Raw genomic sequence first — 22,827 nt, forward strand, 5'->3', positions numbered from 1 at the left:
ATGAAGTTAGCGTTCTGGCGCGATGGCAGAGTAGGATGGGTGACCTCCCTGGGAAGACCTCGTGTCGCACCGTTTACGTAAATTATGGATAAAACAGTCGAAATAATTGTTTTAATGAGTTAACCGTCTCCGGAGTAATCTGCGTCATACCCTTCCGCACAGAACCGGCTCACGACAACAAAAATCGATAAATGTTCCCAGAAAATAGAAAAAAAAATAAGAAAAAAATACGAATGTAAAGCTATTATTATGCCTGGGATACGATAAAATGGAACCGGAATCGAATTTCGAACTTCCTAAGCGGATTTCTCGAGGAAACGAAAGCTTAACAGAAGCGGTAAATCGCAAATTAGAGGGTCTTAGAGAAGGAATTCGGCTAAAATCTCGTCAGCTCATTGCGTAGTAATGAGTCTCGTCCGTTTGCCCGTTTACAATCAAATTAGCCTACAATTTTGTCCAAATCCGGCAGTGCCCGAGCTACTTTCATTTCACATGTCTTATCTGGTCCCGATCGAGATTCAGATGATTTGAGCCGAAAATCGTCTGTCAACAAGTAATCAAAAATAGAAAAACACGAAAAAGGGTGCAACACGAGGACTTCCCAGGGGTCACCCCCTAGTACTGCTCTCGCCCAAGCACGCTTAACTTCGGAGTTCTGATGGGATCCGGTGCATTAGTGCTGGTATGATCGCACCCGACATTGAGTGGGATGTTTATTCTTATATCCCTCGAGTACGTGTGGAGCGGGCGGCGATGGACAACACGCGGCACTGCTCTCGCCCAATCATAACCATGAAGTTAAGCGTTCTGGCGCGATGGCAGAGCTAGGATGGGTGACCTCCCTGGGAAGACCTCGTGTCGCGACCGTTTACGTAAATTATGGATAAAACAGTCGAAATAATTGTTTTTAATGAGTTAACCGTCTCCGGAGTAATCTGCGTCATACCCTTCCGCACAGAACCGGCTCACGACAACAAAAATCGATAAATGTTCCCAGAAAATAGAAAAAAAATAAGAAGAAGGAAATAACGAATGTAAAGCTATTATTATGCCTGGGATACGATAAAATGGAACCGGAATCGAATTTCGAACTTCCTAAGCGGATTTCTCGAGGAAACGAAAGCTTAACAGAAGCGGTAAATCGCAAATTAGAGGGTCTTAGAGAAGGAATTCGGCTAAAATCTCGTCAGCTCATTGCGTAGTAATGAGTCTCGTCCGTTTGCCCGTTTACAATCAAATTAGCCTACAATTTTGTCCAAATCCGGCAGTGCCCGAGCTACTTTCATTTCACATGTCTTATCTGGTCCCGATCGAGATTCAGATGATTTGAGCCGAAAATCGTCTGTCAACAAGTAATCAAAAATAGAAAAACACGAAAAGGGTGCAACACGAGGACTTCCCAGGGGGTCACCCATCCTAGTACTGCTCTCGCCCAAGCACGCTTAACTTCGGAGTTCTGATGGGATCCGGTGCATTAGTGCTGGTATGATCGCACCCGACATTGAGTGGGATGTTTATTCTTATATCCCTCGAGTACGTGTGGAGCGGGCGGCGATGGACAACACGCGGCACTGCTCTCGCCCAATCATAACCATGAAGTTAAGCGTTCTGGCGCGATGGCAGAGCTAGGATGGGTGACCTCCCTGGGAAGACCTCGTGTCGCGACCGTTTACGTAAATTATGGATAAAACAGTCGAAATAATTGTTTTTAATGAGTTAACCGTCTCCGGAGTAATCTGCGTCATACCCTTCCGCACAGAACCGGCTCACGACAACAAAAATCGATAAATGTTCCCAGAAAATAGAAAAAAAATAAGAAGAAGGAAATAACGAATGTAAAGCTAATTATTTGGATACGATAAAATGGAACCGGAATCGAATTTCGAACTTCCTAAGCGGATTTCTCGAGGAAACGAAAGCTTAACAGAAGCGGTAAATCGCAAATTAGAGGGTCTTAGAGAAGGAATTCGGCTAAAATCTCGTCAGCTCATTGCGTAGTAATGAGTCTCGTCCGTTTGCCCGTTTACAATCAAATTAGCCTACAATTTTGTCCAAATCCGGCAGTGCCTGAGCTACTTTCATTTCACATGTCTTATCTGGTCCCGATCGAGATTCAGTTGATTTGAGCAGAAAATCGTCTGTCAACAAGTAATCAAAAATAGAAAAACACGACGACTTCCGAGGGGTCACCCATTCTACTACTACTCTCGCCCAAGCACGCTTAACTTCGGAGTTCTGATGGGATCCGGTACATTAGTGCTGGTATGATCGCACCCGACATTGAGTGGGATGTTTATTCTTATATCCCTCGAGTACGTGTGGAGCGGGCGGCGATGGACAACACGCGGCACTGCTCTCGCCCAATCATAACCATGAAGATAAGCGTTATAGCGCGATGGCAGAGCTAGGATGGGTGACCTCCCTGGGAAGACCTCGTGTCGCGACCGTTTACGTAAATTATGGATAAAACAGTCGAAATAATTTTTTTAATGAGTTAACCGTCTCCGGAGTAATCTGCGTCATACCCTTCCGCACAGAACCGGCTCACGACAACAAAAATCGATAAATGTTCCCAGAAAATAGAAAAAAAATAAGAAGAAGGAAATAACGAATGTAAAGCTATTATTATGCCTGGGATACGATAAAATGGAACCGGAATCGAATTTCGAACTTCCTAAGCGATTTCTCGAGGAAACGAAAGCTTAACAGAAGCGGTAAATCGCAAATTAGAGGGTCTTAGAGAAGGAATTCGGCTAAAATCTCGTCAGCTCATTGCGTAGTAATGAGTCTCGTCCGTTTGCCTTTACAATCAAATTAGCCTACAATTTTGTCCAAATCCGGCAGTGCCCGAGCTACTTTCATTTCACATGTCTTATCTGGTCCCGATCGAGATTCATTTGATTTGAGCCGAAAATCGTCTGTCAACAAGTAATCAAAAATAGAAAAACACGAAAAGTGGTGCAACACGAGGACTTCCCAGGGGTCAGCCATCCTAGTACTGCTCTCGCCCAAGCACGCTTAACTTCGGAGTTCTGATGGGATCCGGTGCATTAGTGCTGGTATGATCGCACCCGGCATTGAGTGGGATGTTTATTCTTATATCCCTCGAGTACGTGTGGAGCGGGCGGCGATGGACAACACGCGGCACTGCTCGCCCAATCATAACCATGAAGTTAAGCGTTCTGGCGCGATGGCAGAGCTAGGATGGGTGACCTCCCTGGGAAGACCTCGTGTCGCGACCGTTTACGTAAATTATGGATAAAACAGTCGAAATAATTGTTTTTAATGAGTTAACCGTCTCCGGAGTAATCTGCGTCATACCCTTCCGCACAGAACCGGCTCACGACAACAAAAATCGATAAATGTTCCCAGAAAATAGAAAAAAAATAAGAAGAAGGAAATAACGAATGTAAAGCTATTATTATGCCTGGGATACGATAAAATGGAACCGGAATCGAATTTCGAACTTCCTAAGCGGATTTCTCGAGGAAACGAAAGCTTAACAGAAGCGTAAATCGCAAATTAGAGGGTCTTAGAGAAGGAATTCGGCTAAAATCTCGTCAGCTCATTGCGTAGTAATGAGTCTCGTCCGTTTGCCCGTTTACAATCAAATTAGCCTACAATTTTGTCCAAATCCGGCAGTGCCCGAGCTACTTTCATTTCACATGTCTTATCTGGTCCCGATCGAGATTCAGATGATTTGAGCCGAAAATCGTCTGTCAACAAGTAATCAAAATAGAAAAACACGAAAAGGGTGCAACACGAGGACTTCCCAGGGGTCACCCATCCTAGTACTGCTCTCGCCCAAGCACGCTTAACTTCGGAGTTCTGATGGGATCCGGTGCATTAGTGCTGGTATGATCGCACCCGACATTGAGTGGGATGTTTATTCTTATATCCCTCGAGTACGTGTGGAGCGGGCGGCGATGGACAACACGCGGCACTGCTCTCGCCCAATCATAACCATGAAGTTAAGCGTTCTGGCGCGATGGCAGAGCTAGGATGGGTGACCTCCCTGGGAAGACCTCGTGTCGCGACCGTTTACGTAAATTATGGATAAAACAGTCGAAATAATTGTTTTTAATGAGTTAACCGTCTCCGGAGTAATCTGCGTCATACCCTTCCGCACAGAACCGGCTCACGACAACAAAAATCGATAAATGTTCCCAGAAAATAGAAAAAAAAATAAGAAGAAGGAAATAACGAATGTAAAGCTATTATTATGCCTGGATACGATAAAATGGAACCGGAATCGAATTTCGAACTTCCTAAGCGGATTTCTCGAGGAAACGAAAGCTTAACAGAAGCGGTAAATCGCAAATTAGAGGGTCTTAGAGAAGGAATTCGGCTAAAATCTCGTCAGCTCATTGCGTAGTAATGAGTCTCGTCCGTTTGCCCGTTTACAATCAAATTAGCCTACAATTTTGTCCAAATCCGGCAGTGCCCGAGCTACTTTCATTTCACATGTCTTATCTGGTCCCGATCGAGATTCAGATGATTTGAGCCGAAAATCGTCTGTCAACAAGTAATCAAAAAGAAAAACACGAAAAGGGTGCAACACGAGGACTTCCCAGGGGTCACCCATCCTAGTACTGCTCTCGCCCAAGCACTTAACTTCGGAGTTCTGATGGGATCCGGTGCATTAGTGCTGGTATGATCGCACCCGACATTGAGTGGGATGTTTATTCTTATATCCCTCGAGTACGTGTGGAGCGGGCGGCGATGGACAACACGCGGCACTGCTCTCGCCCAATCATAACCATGAAGTTAAGCGTTCTGGCGCGATGGCAGAGCTATGGGTGACCTCCCTGGGAAGACCTCGTGTCGCGACCGTTTACGTAAATTATGGATAAAACAGTCGAAATAATTGTTTTTAATGAGTTAACCGTCTCCGGAGTAATCTGCGTCATACCCTTCCGCACAGAACCGGCTCACGACAACAAAAATCGATAAATGTTCCCAGAAAATAGAAAAAAATAAGAAGAAGGAAATAACGAATGTAAAGCTATTATTATGCCTGGGATACGATAAAATGGAACCGGAATCGAATTTCGAACTTCCTAAGCGGATTTCTCGAGGAAACGAAAGCTTAACAGAAGCGGTAAATCGCAAATTAGAGGGTCTTAGAGAAGGAATTCGGCTAAAATCTCGTCAGCTCATTGCGTAGTAATGAGTCTCGTCCGTTTGCCCGTTTACAATCAAATTAGCCTACAATTTTGTCCAAATCCGGCAGTGCCCGAGCTACTTTCATTTCACATGTCTTATCTGGTCCCGATCGAGATTCAGTTGATTTGAGCCGAAAATCGTCTGTCAACAAGTAATCAAAATAGAAAAACACGAAAAGGGTGCAACACGAGGACTTCCCAGGGGTCACCCATCCTAGTACTGCTCTCCCCCAAACACGCTTAACTTCGGAGTTCTGATGGGATCCGGTGCATTAGTGCTGGTATGATCGCACCCGACATTGAGTGGGATGTTTATTCTTATATCCCTCGAGTACGTGTGGAGCGGGCGGCGATGGACAACACGCGGCACTGCTCTCGCCCCATAACCATGAAGTTAAGCGTTCTGGCGCGATGGCAGAGACTAGGATGGGTGACCTCCCTGGGAACCTCGTGTCGCGACCGTTTACGTAAATTATGGATAAAACAGTCGAAATAATTGTTTTTAATGAGTTAACCGTCTCCGGAGTAATCTGCGTCATACCCTTCCGCACAGAACCGGCTCACGACAACAAAAATCGATAAATGTTCCCAGAAAATAGAAAAAAAAATAAGAAGAAGGAAATAACGAATGTAAAGCTATTATTATGCCTGGGATACGATAAAATGGAACCGGAATCGAATTTCGAACTTCCTAAGCGGATTTCTCGAGGAAACGAAAGCTTAACAGAAGCGGTAAATCGCAAATTAGAGGGTCTTAGAGAAGGAATTCGGCTAAAATCTCGTCAGCTCATTGCGTAGTAATGAGTCTCGTCCGTTTGCCCGTTTACAATCAAATTAGCCTACAATTTTGTCCAAATCCGGCAGTGCCCGAGCTACTTTCATTTCACATGTCTTATCTGGTCCCGATCGAGATTCAGATGATTTGAGCCGAAAATCGTCTGTCAACAAGTAATCAAAAATAGAAAAACACGAAAAGGGGCAACACGAGGACTTCCCAGGGGTCACCCATCCTACTGCTCTCGCCCAAGCACGCTTAACTTCGGAGTTCTGATGGGATCCGGTGCATTAGTGCTGGTATGATCGCACCCGACATTGAGTGGGATGTTTATTCTTATATCCCTCGAGTACGTGTGGAGCGGGCGGCGATGGACAACACGCGGCACCTCTCGCCCAATCATAACCATGAAGTTAAGCGTTCTGGCGCGATGGCAGAGCTAGGATGGGTGACCTCCCTGGGAAGACCTCGTGTCGCGACCGTTTACGTAAATTATGGATAAAACAGTCGAAATAATTGTTTTTAATGAGTTAACCGTCTCCGGAGTAATCTGCGTCATACCCTTCCGCACAGAACCGGCTCACGACAACAAAAATCGATAAATGTTCCCAGAAAATAGAAAAAAAATAAGAAGAAGGAAATAACGAATGTAAAGCTATTATTATGCCTGGGATACGATAAAATGGAACCGGAATCGAATTTCGAACTTCCTAAGCGGATTTCTCGAGGAAACGAAAGCTTAACAGAAGCGGTAAATCGCAAATTAGAGGGTCTTAGAGAAGGAATTCGGCTAAAATCTCGTCAGCTCATTGCGTAGTAATGAGTCTCGTCCGTTTGCCCGTTTACAATCAAATTAGCCTACAATTTTGTCCAAATCCGGCAGTACCCGAGCTACTTTCATTTCACATGTCTTATCTGGTCCCGATCGAGATTCAGATGATTTGAGCCGAAAATCGTCTGTCAACAAGTAATCAAAAATAGAAAAACACGAAAACGGGTACAACACAAGGACTTCCCAGGGGGTCACCCATCCTAGTACTGCTCTCGCCCAAGCACGCTTAACTTCGGAGTTCTGATGGGATCCGGTGCATTAGTGCTGGTATGATCGCACCCGACATTGAGTGGGATGTTTATTCTTATATCCCTCGAGTACGTGTGGAGCGGGCGGCGATGGACAACACGCGGCACTGCTCTCGCCCAATCATAACCATGAAGTTAAGCGTTCTGGCGCGATGGCAGAGCTAGGATGGGTGACCTCCCTGGGAAGACCTCGTGTCGCGACGTTTACGTAAATTATGGATAAAACAGTCGAAATAATTGTTTTTAATGAGTTAACCGTCTCCGGAGTAATCTGCGTCATACCCTTCCGCACAGAACCGGCTCACGACAACAAAATCGATAAATGTTCCCAGAAAATAGAAAAAAAATAAGAAAGGAAATAACGAATGTAAAGCTATTATTATGCCTGGGATACGATAAAATGGAACCGGAATCGAATTTCGAACTTCCTAAGCGGATTTCTCGAGGAAACGAAAGCTTAACAGAAGCGGTAAATCGCAAATTAGAGGGTCTTAGAGAAGGAATTCGGCTAAAATCTCGTCAGCTCATTGCGTAGTAATGAGTCTCGTCCGTTTGCCCGTTTACAATCAAATTAGCCTACAATTTTGTCCAAATCCGGCAGTGCCCGAGCTACTTTCATTTCACATGTCTTATCTGGTCCCGATCGAGATTCAGATGATTTGAGCCGAAAATCGTCTGTCAACAAGTAATCAAAAAGAAAAACACGAAAAGGGTGCAACACGAGGACTTCCCAGGGGTCACCCATCCTAGTACTGCTCTCGCCCAAGCACGCTTAACTTCGGAGTTCTGATGGGATCCGGTGCATTAGTGCTGGTATGATCGCACCCGACATTGAGTGGGATGTTTATTCTTATATCCCTCGAGTACGTGTGGAGCGGGCGGCGATGGACAACACGCGGCACTGCTCTCGCCCAATCATAACCATGAAGTTAAGCGTTCTGGCGCGATGGCAGAGCTAGGATGGGTGACCTCCCTGGGAAGACCTCGTGTCGCGACCGTTTACGTAAATTATGGATAAAACAGTCGAAATAATTGTTTTTAATGAGTTAACCGTCTCCGGAGTAATCTGCGTCATACCCTTCCGCACAGAACCGGCTCACGACAACAAAAATCGATAAATGTTCCCAGAAAATAGAAAAAAAAAAAAGAAGGAAATAACGAATGTAAAGCTATTATTATGCCTGGGATACGATAAAATGGAACCGGAATCGAATTTCGAACTTCCTAAGCGGATTTCTCGAGGAAACGAAAGCTTAACAGAAGCGGTAAATCGCAAATTAGAGGGTCTTAGAGAAGGAATTCGGCTAAAATCTCGTCAGCTCATTGCGTAGTAATGAGTCTCGTCCGTTTGCCCGTTTACAATCAAATTAGCCTACAATTTTGTCCAAATCCGGCAGTGCCCGAGCTACTTTCATTTCACATGTCTTATCTGGTCCCGATCGAGATTCAGATGATTTGAGCCGAAAATCGTCTGTCAACAAGTAATCAAAAATAGAAAAACACGAAAAGGGTGCAACACGAGGACTTCCCAGAGGTCACCCATCCTAGTACTGCCTCGCCCAAGAACGCTTAACTTCAGAGTTCTGATGGGATCCGGTGCATTAGTGCTGGTATGATCGCACCCCATTGAGTGGGATGTTTATTCTTATATCCCTCGAGTACGTGTGGAGCGGGCGGCGATGGACAACACGCGGCACTGCTCTCGCCCAATCATAACCATGAAGTTAAGCGTTCTGGCGCGATGGCAGAGCTAGGATGGGTGACCTCCCTGGGAAGACCTCGTGTCGCGACCGTTTACGTAAATTATGGATAAAACAGTCGAAATAATTGTTTTTAATGAGTTACCCGTCTCCGGAGTAATCTGCGTCATACCCTTTCGCACAAAACCGGCTCACGACAACAAAAATCGCTAAATGTTCCCAGAAAATAGAAAAAAAAATAAGAAGAAGGAAATAACGAATGTAAAGCTATTATTATGCCTGGATACGATAAAATGGAACCGGAATCGAATTTCGAACTTCCTAAGCGGATTTCTCGAGGAAACGAAAGCTTAACAGAAGCGGTAAATCGCAAATTAGAGGGTCTTAAAGAAGGAATTCGGCTAAAATCTCGTCAGCTCATTGCGTAGTAATGAGTCTCGTCCGTTTGCCCGTTTACAATCAAATTAGCCTACAATTTTGTCCAAATCCGGCAGTGCCCGAGCTACTTTCATTTCACATGTCTTATCTGGTCCCGATCGAGATTCAGATGATTTGAACCGAAACTCGTCTGTCAACAAGTAATCAGAAATAGAAAAACACGAAAAGGGGTGCAACACGAGGACTTCCCAGGGGGTCACCCATCCTAGTACTGCTCTCGCCCAAGCATGCTTAACTTCGGAGTTCTGATGGGATCCGGTGCATTAGTGCTGGTATAATCGCACCCGACATTGAGTGGGATGTTTATTCTTATATCCCTCGCGTACGTGTGGAGCGGGCGGCGATGGACAACACGCGGCACTGCTCTCGCCCAATCATAACCATGAAGTTAAGCGTTCTGGTGCGATGGCAGAGCTAGGATGGGTGACCTCCCTGGGAAGACCTCGTGTCGCGACCGTTTACGTAAATTATGGATAAAACAGTCGAAATAATTGTTTTTAATGAGTTATTCGTCTCCGGAGTAATCTGCGTCATACCCTTCCGCACAGAACCGGCTCACGACAACAAAAATCGATAAATGTTCCCAGAAAATAGAAAAAAAATAAGAAGAAGGAAATAACGAATGTAAAGCAATTATTATGTTTGGGATACGATAAAATGGAACCGGAATCGAATTTCGAACTTCCTAAGCGGATTTCTCGAGAAAACGAAAGCTTAACAGAAGCGGTAAATCGCAAATTAGAGGGTCTTAAAGAAGGAATTCGGCTAAAATCTCGTCAGCTCATTGCGTAGTAATGAGTCTCGTCCGTTTGCCCGTTTACAATCAAATTAGCCTACAATTTTGTCCAAATCCGGCAGTGCCCGAGCTACTTTCATTTCACATGTCTTATCTGGTCCCGATCGAGATTCAGATGATTTGAGCCGAAAATCGTCTGTCAACAAGTAATCAAAAATAGAAAAACACGAAAAAGGGGTGCAACACGAGGACTTCCCATGGGGTCACCCATCCTAGTACTGCGCTTCGCCCAAGCACGCTTAACTTCGGAGTTCTGATGGGATCCGGTGCATTAGTGCTGGTATGATCGCACCCGACATTGAGTGGGATGTTTATTCTTATATCCCTCGAGTACGTGTGGAGCGGGCGGCGATGGACAACACGCGGCACTGCTCTCGCCCAATCATAACCATGAAGTTAAGCGTTCTAGCGCGATGGCATAGCTAGGATGGGTGACCTCCCTGGGAAGACCTCGTGTCGCGACCGTTTACGTAAATTATGGATAAAACAGTCGAAATAATTGTTTTTAATCAGTTAACCGTCTCCGGTAGTAATCTGCGTCATACCCTTCCGCACAGAACCGGCTCACAACAACAAAAATCGATAAATGTTCCCAGAAAATAGAAAAAAAATAAGAAGAAGGAAATAACGAATGTAAAGCTATTATTATGCCTGGATACGATAAAATGGAACCGGAATCGAATTTCGAACTTCCTAAGCGGATTTCTCGAGGAAACGAAAGCTTAACAGAAGCGGTAAATTCGCAAATTAGAGGGTCTTAGAGAAGGAATTCGGCTAAAATCTCGTCAGCTCATTGCGTAGTAATGAGTCTCGTCCGTTTGCCCGTTTACAATCAAATTAGCCTAGAATTTTGTCAAATCCGGCAGTGCCCGAGCTACTTTCATTTCACATGTCTTATCTGGTCCGATCGAGATTCAGATTATTTGAGCCGAAACTCGTCTGTCAACAAGTAATCAGAAATAGAAAAACACGAAAAGGGGTGCAACACGAGGACTTCCCAGGGGGTCACCCATCCTAGTACTGCTCTCGCCCAAGCACGCTTAACTTCGGAGTTTGATGGGATCCGGTGCATTAGTGCTGGTATGATCGCACCAGACATTGAGTGGGATGTTTATTCTTATATCCCTCGAGTACGTGTGGAGCGGGCGGCGATGGAAAACACGCGGCACTGCTCTCGCCCAATCATAACCATGAAGTTAAGCGTTCTGGCGCGATGGCAGAGGTAGGATGGGTGACCTCCCTGGGAAGACCTCGTGTCGCGACCGTTTACGTAAATTATGGATAAAACAGTCGAAATAATTGTTTTTAATGAGTTAACCGTCTCCGGTGTAATCTGCGTCATACCCTTCCGCACAGAACCGGCTCACGACAACAAAAATCAATAAATGTTCCCAGAAAATAGAAAAAAAAATAAGAAGAAGGAAATAACGAATGTAAAGCTATTATTATTCTGGGATACGATAAAATGGAACAAGAATCGAATTTCGAACTTCCTAAGCAGATTTCTCGAGGAAACGAAAGCTTAACAGAAGCGGTAAATCGCAAATTAGAGGGTCTTAGAGAAGGAATTCGGCTAAAATCTCGTCAGCTCATTGCGTAGTAATGAGTCTCGTCCGTTTGCCTGTTTACAATCAAATTAGCCTACAATTTTGTCCAAATCCGGCAGTGCCCGAGCTACTTTCATTTCACATGTCTTATCTGGTCCCGATCGAGATTCAGATGATTTGAGCCGAAAATCGTCTGTCAACAAGTAATCAAAAATAGAAAAACACGAAAAGGGGTGCAACACGAGGACTTCCCAGGGGGTCACCCATCCTAGTATTGCTCTCGCCCAAGCATGCTTAACTTCGAAGTTCTGATGGGATCCGGTGCATTAGTGCTGGTATGATCGCACCGGACATTAAGTGGGATGTTTATTCTTATATCCCTCGAGTACGTTTGGAGCGGGCGGCGATGGACAACACGCGGCACTGCTCTCGCTCAATCATAACCATGAAGTTAAGCGTTCTGGCGCGATGGCAGAGGTAGGATGGGTGACCACCCTGGGAAGACCTCGTGTCGCGACCGTTTACGTAAATTATGGATAAAACAGTCGAAATAATTATTTTAATGAGTTAACCGTCTCCGGTGTAATCTGCGTCATATCCTTCCGCACAGAACCGGCTCACGACAACAAAATTCGATAAATGTTCCCAGAAAATAGAAAAAAAAATAAGAAGAAGGAAATAACGAATGTAAAGCTATTATTATTCTTGGGATACGATAAAATGGAACCAGAATCGAATTTCGAACTTCCTAAGCGGATTTCTCGAGGAAACGAAAGCTTAACAGAAGCGGTAAATCGCAAATTAGAGGGTCTTAGAGAAGGAATTCGGCTAAAATCTCGTCAGCTCATTGCGTAGTAATGAGTCTCGTCCGTTTGCCCGTTTACAATCAAATTAGCCTACAATTTTGTCCAAATCCGGCAGTGCCCGAGCTACTTTCATTTCACATGTCTATCTGGTCCCGATCGAGATTCAGATGATTTGAGCCGAAACTCGTCTGTCAACAAGTAATCAAAATAGAAAAACACGAAAAGGGGTGCAACACGAGGACTTCCCAGGGGTCACCCATCCTAGTACTGCGCTTTCGCCAAAGCACGCTTAACTTCGGAGTTCTGATGGGATCCGGTGCATTAGTGCTGGTATGATCGCACCCGACATTGAGTGGGATGTTTATTCTTATATCCCTCGAGTACGTGTGGAGCGGGCGGCGATGGACAACACGCGGCACTGCTCTCGCCCAATCATAACCATGAAGTTAAGCGTTCTGGCGCGATGGCAGAGCTAGGATGGGTGACCTCCCTGGGAAGACCTCGTGTCGCGACGTTTACGTAAATTATGGATAAAACAGTCGAAATAATTGTTTTTAATGAGTTACCGTCTCCGGAGTAATCTGCGTCATACCCTTCCGCACAGAACCGGCTCACGACAACAAAAATCGATAAATGTTCCCAGAAAATAGAAAAAAAATAAGAAGAAGGAAATAACGAATGTAAAGCTATTATTATTGCCTAGGATACGATAAAATGGAACCGGAATCGAATTTCGAACTTCCTAAGCGGATTTTCTCGAGGAAAACGAAAGCTTAACAGAAGCGGTAAATCGCAAATTAGAGGGTCTTAGAGAAGGAATTCGGCTAAAATCTCGTCAGCTCATTGCGATAGTAATGAGTCTCGTCCGTTTGCCCGTTTACAATCAAATTAGCCTAGCAATTTTGTCCAAATCCGGCAGTGCCCGAGCTACTTTCATTTCACATGTCTTATCTGGTCCCGATCGAGATTCAGATGATTTGAGCCGAAACTCGTCTGTCAACAAGTAATCAGAATAGAAAACACGAAAAGGGGTGCAACACGAGGACTTCCCAGGGGGTCACCCATCCTAGTACTGCGCTTTCGCCCAAGCACGCTTAACTTCGGAGTTCTGATGGGATCCGGTGCATTAGTGCTGGTATGATCGCACCCGACATTGAGTGGGATGTTTATTCTTATATCCCTTGAGTACGTGTGGAGCGGGCGGCGATGGACAACACGCGGCACTGCTCTCGCCCAATCATAACCATGAAGTTAAGCGTTCTGGCGCGATGGCAGAGTTAGGATGGGTGACCTCCCTGGGAAGACCTCGTGTCGCGACCGGTTACGTAAATTATGGTTAAAAAAAGTCGAAATAATTGTTTTTAATGAGTTAACCGTCTCCGAAGTAATCTGCGTCATACCCTTCCGCACAGAACCGGCTCACGACAACAAAAATCGATAAATGTTTCCCAGAAAATAGAAAAAAAAATAAGAAGAAGGAAATAACGAATGTAAAGCTATTATTATGCCTGGGATACGATAAAATGGAAACCGGAATCGAATTTCGAACTTCCTAAGCGGATTTTTCGAGGAAACGAAAGCTTAACAGAAGCGGTAAATCGCAAATTAGAGGGTCTTAGAGAAGGAATTCGGCTAAAATCTCGTCAGCTCATTGCGTAGTAATGAGTCTCGTCCGTTTGCCCGTTACAATCAAATTAGCCTACAATTTTGTCCAAATCCGGCAGTGCCCGAGCTACTTTCATTTCACATGTCTTATCTGGTCCGATCGAGATTCAGATGATTTGAGCCGAAAATCGTCTGTCAACAAGTAATCAAAATAGAAAAACACGAAAAGGGGTGCAACACGAGGACTTCCCAGGGGGTCACCCATCCTAGTACTGCTCTCGCCCAAGCACGCTTAACTTCGGAGTTCTGATGGGATCCGGTGCATTAGTGCTGGTATGATCGCACCCGACATTGAGTGGGATGTTTATTCTTATATCCCTCGAGTACGTGTGGAGCGGGCGGCGATGGACAACACGCGGCACTGCTCTCGCCCAATCATAACCATGAAGTTAAGCGTTCTGGCGCGATGGCAGAGTTAGGATGGGTGACCTCCCTGGGAAGACCTCGTGTCGCGACCGTTTACGTAAATTATGGATAAACAGTCGAAATAATTGTTTTTAATGAGTTAACCGTCTCCGGAGTAATCTGCGTCATACCCTTCCGCACAGAACCGGCTCACGACAACAAAAATCGATAAATGTTCCCAGAAAATAGAAAAAAAATAAGAAGAAGGAAATAACGAATGTAAAGCTATTATAATTCTTGGGATACGATAAAATGGAACCAGAATCGAATTTCGAACTTCCTAAGCGGATTTTTCGAGGAAACGAAAGCTTAACAGAAGCGGTAAATCGCAAATTAGAGGGTCTTAGAGAAGGAATTCGGCTAAAATCTCGTCAGCTCATTGCGTAGTAATGAGTCTCGTCCGTTTGCCCGTTTACAATCAAATTAGCCTACAATTTTGTCCAAATCCGGCAGTGCCCGAGCTACTTTCATTTCACATGTCTTATCTGGTCCGATCGAGATTCAGATGATTTGAGCCGAAAATCGTCTGTCAACAAGTAATCAAAATAGAAAACACGAAAAGGGGTGCAACACGAGGACTTCCCAGGGGGTCACCATCCTAGTACTGCTCGCGCCAAGCACGCTTAACTTCGGAGTTCTGATGGATCCGGTGCATTAGTGCTGGTATGATCGCACCCGAACATTGAGTGGATGTTTATTCTTATATCCCTCGAGTACGTGTGGAGCGGGCGGCGATGGACAACACGCGGCACTGCTCTCGCCCAATCATAACCATGAAGTTAAGCGTTCTGGCGCGATGGCAGAGGTAGGATGGGTGACCTCCCTGGGAAGACCTCGTGTCGCGACCGTTTACGTAAATTATGGATAAAACAGTCGAAATAATTGTTTTTAATGAGTTAACCGTCTCCGGAGTAATCTGCGTCATACCCTTCCGCACAGAACCGGCTCACGACAACAAAAATCGATAAATGTTCCCAGAAAATAGAAAAAAAATAAGAAGAAGGAAATAAAGAATGTAAAGCTATTATTATGCCTGGGATACGATAAAATGGAACCGGAATCGAATTTCGAACTTCCTAAGCGGATTTCTCGAGGAAACGAAAGCTTAACAGAAGCGGTAAATCGCAAATTAGAGGGTCTTAGAGAAGGAATTCGGCTAAAATCTCGTCAGCTCATTGCGTAGTAATGAGTCTCGTCCGTTTGCCCGTTTACAATCAAATTAGCCTACAATTTTGTCCAAATCCGGCAGTGCCCGAGCTACTTTCATTTCACATGTCTTATCTGGTCCCGATCGAGATTCAGATGATTTGAGCCGAAACTCGTCTGTCAACAAGTAATCAAAATAGAAAAACACGAAAAGGGTGCAACACGAGGACTTCCCAGGGGGTCACCCATCCTAGTACTGCTCTCGCCCAAGCACGCTTAACTTCGGAGTTCTGATGGGATCCGGTGCATTAGTGCTGGTATGATCGCACCCGACATTGAGTGGGATGTTTATTCTTATATCCCTCGAGTACGTGTGGAGCGGGCGGCGATGGACAACACGCGGCACTGCTCTCGCCCAATCATAACCATGAAGTTAAGCGTTCTGGCGCGATGGCAGAGCTAGGATGGGTGACCTCCCTGCAAGACCTCGTGTCGCGACCGTTTACGTAAATTATGGATAAACAGTCGAAATAATTGTTTTTAATGAGTTAACCGTCTCCGGAGTAATCTGCGTCATACCCTTCCGCACAGAACCGGCTCACGACAACAAAAATCGATAAATGTTCCCAGAAAATAGAAAAAAAAATAAGAAGAAGGAAATAACGAATGTAAAGCTATTATTATGCCTGGGATACGATAAAATGGAACCGAATCGAATTTCGAACTTCCTAAGCGGATTTCTCGAGGAAACGAAAGCTTAACAGAAGCGGTAAATCGCAAATTAGAGGGTCTTAGAGAAGGAATTCGGCTAAAATCTCGTCAGCTCATTGCGTAGTAATGAGTCTCGTCCGTGTGCCCGTTTACAATCAAATTAGCCTACAATTTTGTCCAAATCCGGCAGTGCCCGAGCTACTTTCATTCACATGTCTTATCTGGTCCCGATCGAGATTCAGATGATTTGAGCCGAAAATCGTCTGTCAACAAGTAATCAAGAATAGAAAAACACGAAAAGGGGTGCAACACGAGGACTTCCCAGGGGGTCACCCATCCTAGTATGCGCTTCGCCAAAGCACGCTTAACTTCGGAGTTCTGATGGGATCCGGTGCATTAGTGCTGTATGATCGCACCGGACATTGAGTGGGATGTTATTCTTATATCCCTCGAGTACGGTTGGAGCGGGCGGCGATGGACAACACGGCGGCACTGCTCTCGCCCAATCATAACCATGAAGTTAAGCGTTCTGGCGCGATGGCAGAGCTAGGATGGGTGACCTCCCTGGGAAGACCTCGTGTCGCGACCGTTACGTAATTATGGATAAACAGTCGAAATAATTGTTTTTAATGAGTTAACCGTCTCCGGAGTAATCTGCGTCATACCCTTCCGCACAGAACCGGCTCACGACAACAAAAATCGATAAATGTTCCCAGAAAATAGAAAAAAAAATAAGAAGAAGGAAATAACGAATGTAAAGCTATTATTATGCTGGATACGATAAAATGGAACCGGAATCGAATTTCGAACTTCCTAAGCGGATTTCTCGAGGAAACGAAAGCTTAACAGAAGCGGTAAATCGCAAATTAGAGGGTCTTAGAGAAGGAATTCGGCTAAAATCTCGTCAGCTCATTGCGTAGTAATGAGTCTCGTCCGTTTGCCGTTTACAATCAAATTAGCCTACAATTTTGTCCAAATCCGGCAGTGCCCGAGCTACTTTCATTTCACATGTCTTATCTGGTCCGATCGAGATTCAGATGATTTGAGCCGAAAATCGTCTGTCAACAAGTAATCAAAAATAGAAAAAACACGAAAAGGGTGCAACACGAGGACTTCCCAGGGGGTCACCCATCCTAGTACTGCTCTCGCCCAAGCACGCTAACTTCGGAGTTCTGATGGGATCCGGTGGCATTAGTGCTGGTATGATCGCACCCGACATTGAGTGGGATGTTTATTCTTATATCCTCTCGAGTACGTGTGGAGCGGGCGGCGATGGACAACACGCGGCACTGCTCTCGCCCAATCATAACCAGAAGTTAAGCGTTCTGGCGCGATGGCAGAGCTAGGATGGGTGACCTCCCTGGGAAGACCTCGTGTCGCGACCGTTTACGTAAATTATAGGATAAAACAGTCGAAATAATTGTTTTTAATGAGTTACCGTCTCCGGAGTAATCTGCGTCATACCCTTCCGCACAGAACCGGCTCACGACAACAAAATCGATAAATGTTCCCAGAAAATAGAAAAAAAAATAAGAAGAAGGAAATAACGAATGTAAAGCTATTATTATGCCTGGATACGATAAAATGGAACCAGGAATCGAATTTCGAACTTCCTAAGCGGATTTTCTCGAGGAAACGAAAGCTTAACAGAAGCGGTAAATCGCAAATTAGAGGGTCTTAGAGAAGGAATTCGGCTAAAATCTCGTCAGCTCATTGCGTAGTAACGAGTCTCGTCCGTTTGCCCGTTTACAATCAAATTAGCCTACAATTTTGTCCAAATCCGGCAGTGCCGAGCTACTTTCATTTCACATGTCTTATCTGAGTCCCGATCGAGATTCAGATGATTTGAGCCGAAAATCGTCTGTCAACAAGTAATCAAAAATAGAAAAACACGAAAAAGGGTGCAACACGAGGACTTCCAGGGGGTCACCCATCCTAGTACTGCTCTCGCCCAAGCACGCTTAACTTCGGAGTTCTGATGGGATCCGGTGCATTAGTGCTGGTATGATCGCACCCGACATTGAGTGGGATGTTTATTCTTATATCCCTCGAGTACGTGTGGAGCGGGCGGCGATGGACAACACGCGGCACTGCTCTCGCCCAATCATAACCATGAAGTTAAGCGTTCTGGCGCGATGGCAGAGCTAGGATGGGTGACCTCCCTGGGAAGACCTCGTGTCGCGACCGTTTACGTAAATTATGGATAAAACAGTCGAAATAATTGTTTTTAATGAGTTAACCGTCTCCGGAGTAATCTGCGTCATACCCTTCCGCACAGAACCGGCTCACGACAACAAAAATCGATAAATGTTCCCAGAAAATAGAAAAAAAATAAGAAGAAGGAAATAACGAATGTAAAGCTATTATTATGCCTGGATACGATAAAATGGAACCGGAATCGAATTTCGAACTTCCTAAGCGGATTTCTCGAGGAAACGAAGCTTAACAGAAGCGGTAAATCGCAAATTAGAGGGTCTTAGAGAAGGAATTCGGCTAAAATCTCGTCAGCTCATTGCGTAGTAATGAGTCTCGTCCGTTTGCCCGTTTACAATCAAATTAGCCTACAATTTTGTCCAAATCCGGCAGTGCCCGAGCTACTTTCATTTCACATGTCTTATCTGGTCCCGATCGAGATTCAGATGATTTGAGCCGAAAATCGTCTGTCAACAAAGTAATCACAATATAGAAAAACACGAAAAAGGGTGGCAACCGAGGACTTCCCGGGGGTCACCCATCCTAGTACTGCTCTCCGCCCAAGCACGCTTAACTTCGGAGTTCTGATGGGATCCGGTGCATTATTGCTGTTATGATCGCACCCGACATTGAGTGGGATGTTTATTCTTATATCCCTCGAGTACGTGTGTGAGCGGGCGCGATGGACAACAATGCTGCACTGCTCTCGCCCAATCATAACCATGAAGTTCAAGCGTTCTGGCGCGATGGCAGAGGTAGGAGGGTGACCTCCCTGGGAAGACCTCGTGTCGCGACCGTTTACGTAAATTATGGATAAACAGTCGAAATAATTGTTTTAATGAGTTAACCGTCTCCGGAGTAATCTGCGTCATACCCTTCCGCACAGAACCAGGCTCCAGACAACAAAAAAATCGATAAATGTTCCAGAAAATAGAAAAAAAATAAGAAGAAGGAATAACGAATGTAAAGCTATTATTATGCCTGGGATACGATAAAATGGAACCGGAATCGAATTTCGAACTTCCTAAGCGGATTTCTCGAGGAAACGAAAGCTTAACAGAAGCGGTAAATCGCAAATTAGAGGGTCTTAGAGAAGGAATTCGGCTAAAATCTCGTCAGCTCATTGCGTAGTAATGAGTCTCGTCCGTTTGCCCGTTTACAATCAAATTAGCCTACAATTTTGTCCAAATCCGGCAGTGCCCGAGCTACTTTCATTTCACATGTCTTATCTGGTCCCGATCGAGATTCAGATGATTTGAGCCGAAAATCGTCTGTCAACAAGTAATCAAAAATAGAAAAACACGAAAAAGGGTGCAACACGAGGACTTCCCAGGGGGTCACCCATCCTAGTACTGCTCTCGCCCAAGCACGCTTAACTTCGGAGTTCTGATGGGATCCGGTGCATTAGTGCTGGTATGATCGCACCCGACATTGAGTGGGATGTTTATTCTTATATCCCTCGAGTACGTGTGGAGCGGGCGGCGATGGACAACACGCGGCACTGCTCTCGCCCAATCATAACCATGAAGTTAAGCGTTCTGGCGCGATGGCAGAGCTAGGATGGGTGACCTCCCTGGGAAGACCTCGTGTCGCGACCGTTTACGTAAATTATGGATAAAACAGTCGAAATAATGTTTTTAATGAGTTAACCGTCTCCGGAGTAATCTGCGTCATACCCTTCCGCACAGAACCGGCTCACGACAACAAAAATCGATAAATGTTCCCAGAAAATAGAAAAAAAAATAAGAAGAAGGAAATAACGAATGTAAAGCTATTATTATGCCTGGGATACGATAAATAGAACCGGAATCGAATTTCGAACTTCCTAAGCGGATTTCTCGAGGAAACGAAAGCTTAACAGAAGCGGTAAATCGCAAATTAGAGGGTCTTAGAGAAGGAATTCGGCTAAAATCTTGTCAGCTCATTGCGTAGTAATGAGTCTCGTCCGTTTGCCCCGTTTACAATCAAATTAGCCTACAATTTTGTCCAAATCCGGCAGTGCCCGAGCTACTTTCATTTCACATGTCTTATCTGGTCCCGATCGAGATTCAGATGATTTGAGCCGAAAATCGTCTTGTCAACAAGTAATCAAAAATAGAAAAACACGAAAAGGGTGCAACACGAGGACTTCCCAGGGGTCACCCATCCTAGTACTGCTCTCGCCCAAGCACGCTTAACTCGGAGTTCTGATGGGATCCGGTGCATTAGTGCTGGTATGATCGCACCCGACATTGAGTGGGTATGTTTATTCTTATATCCCTCGAGTACGTGTGGAGGCGGGCGGCGATGGACAACACGCGGCACTGCTCTCGCCCAATCATAACCATGAAGTTAAGCGTTCTGGCGCGATGGCAGAGCTAGGATGGGTGACCTCCCTGGGAAGACCTCGTGTCGCGACCGTTTACGTAAATTATGGATAAAACAGTCGAAATAATTGTTTTTAATGAGTTAACCGTCTCGGGAGTAATCTGCGTCATACCCTTCGCACAGAACCGGCTCACGACAACAAAAACGATAAATGTTCCCAGAAAATAGAAAAAAAATAAGAAGAAGGAAAATAACGAATGTAAAGCTATATTATGCCTGGGATACGATTAAAATGGAACCGGAATCGATATTTCGAACTTCCTAAGCGGATTTCTCGAGGGAAACGAAAGCTTAACAAAGCGGTAAATCGCAAATTAGAGGGTCTTTAGAGAAGGAATTCGGCTAAAATCTCGTCAGCTCATTGCGTAGTAATGCGTCTCGCTCAGTCTTGCCCGTTTACAATCAATTAGCCTACAATTTTTGTCCAAATCCGGCAGTGCCCGAGTACTTTTCATTTCACATGTCTTATCTTGGTCCCCGATCGAGACTTACATATGATTTGAGCCGAAAATCGTCTATCAACAAGTAATCAAAAATAGAAAAACACGAAAAGGGTGCAACACGAGGACTTCCGATAGGGGTCACCAATCCTAGTACTGCTCTCGCCCAAGCACGCTTAACTTCGGAGTTCTGATGGGATCCGGTTGCATTAGTGCTGGTATGATCGCACCCGACATTGAGTGGATGTTTATTCTTATATCCCTCGAGTACGTGTGGAGCGGGCGGCGATGGACAACACGCGGCACTGCTCTCGCCCAATCATAACCATGAGTAAGCGTTCTGGCGCGATGGCAGAGGCTAGGATGGTGACCTCCCTGGGAAGACCTCGTGATCGCGACCGTTTACGTAAATTATGGATAAACAGTCGAAATAATTGTTTTTAATGAGTTAACCGTCTCCGAGAGTAATCTGCGTCATACCCTTCCGCACAGAACCGGCTCACGACAACAAAAATCGATAAATGTTCCCAGAAAATAGAAAAAAAATAAGAGAAGGAAATAACGAATGTAAAGCTATTATATGCCTGGGATACGATAAAATGGAACCGGAACGAATTTCGAACTTCCTAAGCGGATTTCTCGAGGAAACGAAAGCTTAACAGAAGCGGTAAATCGCAAATTAGAGGGTCTTAGAGAAGGAATTCGGCTAAAATCTCGTCAGCTCATTGCGTAGTAATGAGTCTCGTCGTTTGCCCGTTTACAATCAAATTAGCCTACAATTTTGCCAAATCCGGCAGTGCCGAGCTACTTTCATTTCACATGTCTTATCTGGTCCGATCGAGATTCAGATGATTTGAGCGAAAATCGTCTGTCAACAAGTAATCAAAAATAGAAAAACACGAAAAAGGGTTGCAACACGAGGACTTCCCAGGGGGTACCCATCCTAGTACTGCGCTTCGCCCAAGCACGCTTATTTCGGAGTTCTGATGGGATCCGGTGCATAGTGCTGGTATGATCGCACCCGACATTGAGGGGATGTTTATTCTATATCCTCGAGTACGTGTGGAGAGGGCGGCGATGGACAACAGCGGCACTGCTCTCGCCAATCATAACCATGAAGTTAAGCGTTCTAGCGATGGCAGAGCTAGGAGGGTGACCTCCTGGGAAGACCTCGTGTCGCGACGTTTAGTAAATTATGGATAAAACAGTCGAAAATAATTGTTTTAATGAGTTAACCGTCTCCGGAGTAATCTGCGTCATACCCTTCCGCACAGAACCGGCTCACGACAACAAAAATCGATAAAGTTCCCAGAAAATAGAAAAAAAAAATAAGAAGAAGGAAATAACGAATGTAAAGCTTATTATGCTGGAATACGATAAAATGGAACGGAATCGAATTTCGAACTTCCTAAGCGGATTTCTCGAGGAAACAAAGCTTAAAGAAGCGGTAAATCGCAAATTAGAGGGTCTTAGAAAGGAATTCGGCTAAAATCTCGTCAGCTCATTGCGTAGTAATGAGTCTCGCCGTTTGCCCGTTTACAATCAAATTAGCTACAATTTTGTCCAAATCCGGCAGTGCGAGCTACTTTCATT

At 45.0% G+C, this 22,827-nt stretch overlaps 25 non-coding genes and 3 pseudogenes across 25 annotated transcripts; all 28 read right to left on the reverse strand.

The window, feature by feature from the left end:
* Positions 1 to 580: 580 nt before the first annotated feature.
* LOC142514613 (5S ribosomal RNA) lies at positions 581 to 696 on the reverse strand. Its single transcript, XR_012810501.1, has one exon. It is a non-coding gene; the product is annotated as a 5S ribosomal RNA (ribosomal RNA).
* A 682-nt stretch (positions 697 to 1,378) lies between these two features.
* LOC142506425 (5S ribosomal RNA) lies at positions 1,379 to 1,497 on the reverse strand. The gene has a single exon (XR_012804719.1). It is a non-coding gene; the product is annotated as a 5S ribosomal RNA (ribosomal RNA).
* A 661-nt stretch (positions 1,498 to 2,158) lies between these two features.
* Positions 2,159 to 2,276, reverse strand: LOC142511790 (5S ribosomal RNA; annotated as a pseudogene).
* A 679-nt stretch (positions 2,277 to 2,955) lies between these two features.
* On the reverse strand, positions 2,956 to 3,073 carry LOC142515197 (5S ribosomal RNA). The gene has a single exon (XR_012811053.1). It is a non-coding gene; the product is annotated as a 5S ribosomal RNA (ribosomal RNA).
* A 678-nt stretch (positions 3,074 to 3,751) lies between these two features.
* LOC142511763 (5S ribosomal RNA) lies at positions 3,752 to 3,869 on the reverse strand. The gene has a single exon (XR_012808774.1). It is a non-coding gene; the product is annotated as a 5S ribosomal RNA (ribosomal RNA).
* Positions 3,870 to 4,549: 680 nt separating this feature from the next.
* On the reverse strand, positions 4,550 to 4,665 carry LOC142516467 (5S ribosomal RNA). Its single transcript, XR_012812260.1, has one exon. It is a non-coding gene; the product is annotated as a 5S ribosomal RNA (ribosomal RNA).
* Positions 4,666 to 5,342: 677 nt separating this feature from the next.
* On the reverse strand, positions 5,343 to 5,460 carry LOC142516341 (5S ribosomal RNA). The gene has a single exon (XR_012812141.1). It is a non-coding gene; the product is annotated as a 5S ribosomal RNA (ribosomal RNA).
* A 678-nt stretch (positions 5,461 to 6,138) lies between these two features.
* Positions 6,139 to 6,253, reverse strand: LOC142508846 (5S ribosomal RNA). The gene has a single exon (XR_012807047.1). It is a non-coding gene; the product is annotated as a 5S ribosomal RNA (ribosomal RNA).
* A 681-nt stretch (positions 6,254 to 6,934) lies between these two features.
* LOC142513250 (5S ribosomal RNA) lies at positions 6,935 to 7,053 on the reverse strand. The gene has a single exon (XR_012809207.1). It is a non-coding gene; the product is annotated as a 5S ribosomal RNA (ribosomal RNA).
* Positions 7,054 to 7,729: 676 nt separating this feature from the next.
* On the reverse strand, positions 7,730 to 7,847 carry LOC142511774 (5S ribosomal RNA). Its single transcript, XR_012808775.1, has one exon. It is a non-coding gene; the product is annotated as a 5S ribosomal RNA (ribosomal RNA).
* A 680-nt stretch (positions 7,848 to 8,527) lies between these two features.
* Positions 8,528 to 8,644, reverse strand: LOC142517432 (5S ribosomal RNA). The gene has a single exon (XR_012813178.1). It is a non-coding gene; the product is annotated as a 5S ribosomal RNA (ribosomal RNA).
* Positions 8,645 to 9,325: 681 nt separating this feature from the next.
* On the reverse strand, positions 9,326 to 9,444 carry LOC142510872 (5S ribosomal RNA). Its single transcript, XR_012808688.1, has one exon. It is a non-coding gene; the product is annotated as a 5S ribosomal RNA (ribosomal RNA).
* A 684-nt stretch (positions 9,445 to 10,128) lies between these two features.
* LOC142514131 (5S ribosomal RNA) lies at positions 10,129 to 10,248 on the reverse strand. Its single transcript, XR_012810040.1, has one exon. It is a non-coding gene; the product is annotated as a 5S ribosomal RNA (ribosomal RNA).
* A 682-nt stretch (positions 10,249 to 10,930) lies between these two features.
* Positions 10,931 to 11,048, reverse strand: LOC142515413 (5S ribosomal RNA). Its single transcript, XR_012811260.1, has one exon. It is a non-coding gene; the product is annotated as a 5S ribosomal RNA (ribosomal RNA).
* Positions 11,049 to 11,731: 683 nt separating this feature from the next.
* Positions 11,732 to 11,850, reverse strand: LOC142516372 (5S ribosomal RNA). The gene has a single exon (XR_012812170.1). It is a non-coding gene; the product is annotated as a 5S ribosomal RNA (ribosomal RNA).
* A 681-nt stretch (positions 11,851 to 12,531) lies between these two features.
* On the reverse strand, positions 12,532 to 12,651 carry LOC142508019 (5S ribosomal RNA). Its single transcript, XR_012806253.1, has one exon. It is a non-coding gene; the product is annotated as a 5S ribosomal RNA (ribosomal RNA).
* Positions 12,652 to 13,335: 684 nt separating this feature from the next.
* Positions 13,336 to 13,456, reverse strand: LOC142514466 (5S ribosomal RNA). The gene has a single exon (XR_012810357.1). It is a non-coding gene; the product is annotated as a 5S ribosomal RNA (ribosomal RNA).
* A 684-nt stretch (positions 13,457 to 14,140) lies between these two features.
* On the reverse strand, positions 14,141 to 14,259 carry LOC142513429 (5S ribosomal RNA). Its single transcript, XR_012809376.1, has one exon. It is a non-coding gene; the product is annotated as a 5S ribosomal RNA (ribosomal RNA).
* A 679-nt stretch (positions 14,260 to 14,938) lies between these two features.
* LOC142510069 (5S ribosomal RNA) lies at positions 14,939 to 15,054 on the reverse strand. The gene has a single exon (XR_012808206.1). It is a non-coding gene; the product is annotated as a 5S ribosomal RNA (ribosomal RNA).
* Positions 15,055 to 15,735: 681 nt separating this feature from the next.
* LOC142506437 (5S ribosomal RNA) lies at positions 15,736 to 15,854 on the reverse strand. The gene has a single exon (XR_012804731.1). It is a non-coding gene; the product is annotated as a 5S ribosomal RNA (ribosomal RNA).
* A 680-nt stretch (positions 15,855 to 16,534) lies between these two features.
* On the reverse strand, positions 16,535 to 16,652 carry LOC142509995 (5S ribosomal RNA). Its single transcript, XR_012808137.1, has one exon. It is a non-coding gene; the product is annotated as a 5S ribosomal RNA (ribosomal RNA).
* A 677-nt stretch (positions 16,653 to 17,329) lies between these two features.
* On the reverse strand, positions 17,330 to 17,448 carry LOC142516999 (5S ribosomal RNA). The gene has a single exon (XR_012812763.1). It is a non-coding gene; the product is annotated as a 5S ribosomal RNA (ribosomal RNA).
* A 684-nt stretch (positions 17,449 to 18,132) lies between these two features.
* On the reverse strand, positions 18,133 to 18,250 carry LOC142513208 (5S ribosomal RNA). The gene has a single exon (XR_012809167.1). It is a non-coding gene; the product is annotated as a 5S ribosomal RNA (ribosomal RNA).
* Positions 18,251 to 18,934: 684 nt separating this feature from the next.
* LOC142512080 (5S ribosomal RNA) lies at positions 18,935 to 19,052 on the reverse strand (annotated as a pseudogene).
* Positions 19,053 to 19,735: 683 nt separating this feature from the next.
* On the reverse strand, positions 19,736 to 19,854 carry LOC142506449 (5S ribosomal RNA). The gene has a single exon (XR_012804742.1). It is a non-coding gene; the product is annotated as a 5S ribosomal RNA (ribosomal RNA).
* A 683-nt stretch (positions 19,855 to 20,537) lies between these two features.
* On the reverse strand, positions 20,538 to 20,654 carry LOC142515699 (5S ribosomal RNA). The gene has a single exon (XR_012811530.1). It is a non-coding gene; the product is annotated as a 5S ribosomal RNA (ribosomal RNA).
* Positions 20,655 to 21,345: 691 nt separating this feature from the next.
* Positions 21,346 to 21,466, reverse strand: LOC142508504 (5S ribosomal RNA). Its single transcript, XR_012806714.1, has one exon. It is a non-coding gene; the product is annotated as a 5S ribosomal RNA (ribosomal RNA).
* Positions 21,467 to 22,140: 674 nt separating this feature from the next.
* Positions 22,141 to 22,257, reverse strand: LOC142512315 (5S ribosomal RNA; annotated as a pseudogene).
* Between the last annotated feature and the right edge of the window lie 570 nt (positions 22,258 to 22,827).

This window comes from Primulina tabacum, chromosome 10 (assembly GCF_025594145.1).
Source record: "Primulina tabacum isolate GXHZ01 chromosome 10, ASM2559414v2, whole genome shotgun sequence".
Classification (NCBI taxonomy): domain Eukaryota; kingdom Viridiplantae; phylum Streptophyta; class Magnoliopsida; order Lamiales; family Gesneriaceae; genus Primulina; species Primulina tabacum.